The sequence below is a fragment of the Juglans microcarpa x Juglans regia genome, chromosome 2D (assembly GCF_004785595.1).
Source record: "Juglans microcarpa x Juglans regia isolate MS1-56 chromosome 2D, Jm3101_v1.0, whole genome shotgun sequence".
In the NCBI taxonomy this organism is placed as follows: domain Eukaryota; kingdom Viridiplantae; phylum Streptophyta; class Magnoliopsida; order Fagales; family Juglandaceae; genus Juglans; species Juglans microcarpa x Juglans regia.
The window spans coordinates 33,566,603-33,569,784 of NC_054596.1; positions in this window are offsets into that span (position 1 = coordinate 33,566,603).

A 3,182-nucleotide genomic window follows, 5' to 3' on the forward strand; every position below is an offset into this window, starting at 1 on the left:
AAAGACCCCCTTAAACCACTAAAGTCGAGTCCAAAAACTCGCAATGGAATGGACGTGGAGGCCAAAAGACTCAACGACCCCCCCTTAAACCACCAAAGTCAAGTCCAAAGACTCACGTTGGAATGGGCTTGGAGATCAAAAGACCCCACGAGCCCCCTTAAACCATCATTTGAGTCTAAAGACTCGCAGTGGAATGGGCAATGAGGTTAAATGACCCCACGACCCCCTTAAACAACCAAAGTCGAGTCCAAAGACTCGCAAGACTCATGGTGGAATGGGCGTGGAGGTCAAAAGACCCCACGGCCCTCCTTGACCACCAAAAAGTTGAGTCCAAAGACTCACGGCGGAATGGGCGTGGAGGTCAAAAAAATCCCACAACCATCAGTTATTTTCCAATAACGCGAAAAGAAGGCTAAAGCAACAAATGGAAAAGCACAGCCAAACCAAAAATAAATATTCATCTATCACAGGAAAGCCAATTTGTCCAATACAATGTCCAAATACACCAAAATAAAAAACAAAGACAAAAACAACAAGTTTCTTATGAAGAAGGAACCATTAGAGGCCTCGATGGTAAGGGCACAAGCAATAAGGGGTTAGGCATGGTATTGCGCCCCAAAGCGTCCAAAAGCTGGCACGAAATCTCATTAGGTTTGAAGGATTTAAGATCTAGCGCCTCAAGTTTGTGTTTGTTCAAGGGTGCACCAGCTGATGCGATCGTAACCGAGCCATGCCAGCCCCATATTCGTGTCCAAAGGCTCAATCGCAAACGACGCTAACCGCCATCAACTGCAGAGACAGGCAAACCAATTCATTCCTCAAAGAAGCCAACTCTGATTTCAGTTCTAACAACTGCTTCCCCTGCTCCTTCACTTTCGCATCCAGGTGCAGTAAAGAGTTGTTTAGCTTATCCTGATTGGCATATGCCTACTCTCTATCCTTTTTGTAGGTAGTGTGCCTGTTGTGTAGCTCCTCATAGGATCCCCTCGCCTTCGAAAGCTCAAGGCCGATCTGCATGTGGGCTTCGTTCCTCAAGGCCAATCAACCCTTGTTGAGAAGAGTTTAACTCCTTACTCACACAGGACAATTGGGCGTGGGTGGAATCCCGCTCAGACTCAGCACATTGCAATGCAAAGTTATTACGAGTATTGGTGGAATTGACATGAATTAGCTTGCTACGAAGCTCAAACGCCTCATCGTGAAGAACCTCGAGATCATTCTCCAGAGAGCTGATATAACTATCAGACTGCTCAAGGAAGGTTTCCACCTCAACCTTTTCAGCTTCCAGACGAGCAAATTCCCTCTTAGCCCAACAAGCAAACATGCGCTTGGCGTGCACCTCTATCTCAAGCTCAGCTCGATCAGCCACAATAGAAGAAGCCAGGTCGTCCACACCCTACAAAACAGAATGACACAATAAGGAAGAGGGCACCCAAGCAAAAGACAACATAAACAAATAAACAACATCATACAGAGGTCAGGAAGCTCCTTAATAGGTGGATCATCTCCACAACTGCTTCACCCCGAGAAGGGTGGCAGATAGGAAGGCCTTTCACACCCCCTTCTTGTGTTTCGTGGTCCATCAACATGGGGCCTTCCCAAGAATTGTACTGGGGGCGAAGAGAAGTGTGAAAGCCCAAGTTTTCTAAGGTGTGTATGTGTTTTCTTTAGTAAGTTGAAGCCTATCTTTTTTTGTTTAAGAGGATTTATTTGTGTGTGGGTGTGTGAGAGACTGGCCCAGCCCGTGTGCGAGCCCATTAGCTGATGAGAAAAGCCCATCCCTCCAACCAAAACTATGTCATTTTGGCCTAAGGATAGAAAACCCTAAGTATTCATTTTTTTCTCTTCCTTCCTCACCCCTTCGGCACCGTATTACCCCTGGTTCTCTCACCCTTTTCAACCCGTGGCCTTTTCTCTCGTGACCTTGAGCACCACCACCTGCCGCCCAACATGTAATCCAACCACCACAACCTTCTTGCCATTAAGTCGTTCCACCCATCTCCACCCTTCTGTCGACCACCCTCGCCCTCTCTTTCTTTCTTCGGGGTTCTCTGTTGCAAGCCCAAGCATCACATTTTCTGTCGCCACCCCACCATGTCACCCATTCGACGCCGGCCATGGTGAGTATTCCCCTTTGAGCTCACTACTGCTGGTAAGTCATCTTCCATCGTTATCTCTGTTCCTTGGTCCCTCCGATTTCGCTACTCTCTCTCTAGAAACTCTCCATTCGTCTCTATCGTAGCTTCTTCGCCTCTACTTGCCCTGCTGTCCAACATTAGCCATGGTGGGCTTCTTGATTTCAACCCCCATCCCTCTGATCTCTCTTTCCTATCTCGGATCCTCTCTCATCCTTTTGTTCCTTTTCTTTTTCCTAGAGCTCCACTGTGCGCTGTGGCATCCTACCACTGTCAACAGATCCTTTGTGGTCGTCCAACCACCCCTCGCCTATTTCCCCTCTTCCCAAACTCCTCCCTCGGATTTCACCCCAACCCGTGGGCTAAAATCTAGTTTTGGGTTCTGCTTCGCCATGCACCACCACCCACTACTGCGAAAATCCCCTCCTTCACCCTCTATCACGTTAGATCTACCATCCTTTAATTTTCCTAGTCGTAGATCCCTTTGAATCTATCCAGATCCGCCCATCACAGTGCACGGCCATTGTCGCCTTCATGCTCTGCCCTTCCAGACGCCACTACAATAAGTTTGTTTACCACTCAACTCGTATCTTATTTTTGGGCTGCATTTAGATCTAGTTAGCCACATTTTCCATCTGCGCAGTGACTCGTGCACCCTCACACTCACAGTTTCCTCTCGATCTGAGAGGGACACTTTAAGTCAGTGCGTGCTTGATCATCCTATATTGCCTGTCTGCGTTGTAAGTAATCTCCTGCATGACCCTTGATATTTTATCATGAAATTATTGCTAACTTTTGTAGTCTGGTTGTGTTGAGAAAGGCCTTGGGCCTGGAGAAGCGTTGTGATTATTTTGATTTAGTTGTTTTCGTAAATTGGGCCAAAGGCCGGATGGAGGATGGGAAACACGTGTAGTTGAGGTTTGTGAAATTGTGATCATGTGTGACTACTGTGTAGTTATATGTGAATGTTGCGTGCTGTGCCATGACATCCAATAAACTGCCTGTCATGCATCTGCATATTACTGCTAATGATATCTACCATGATTA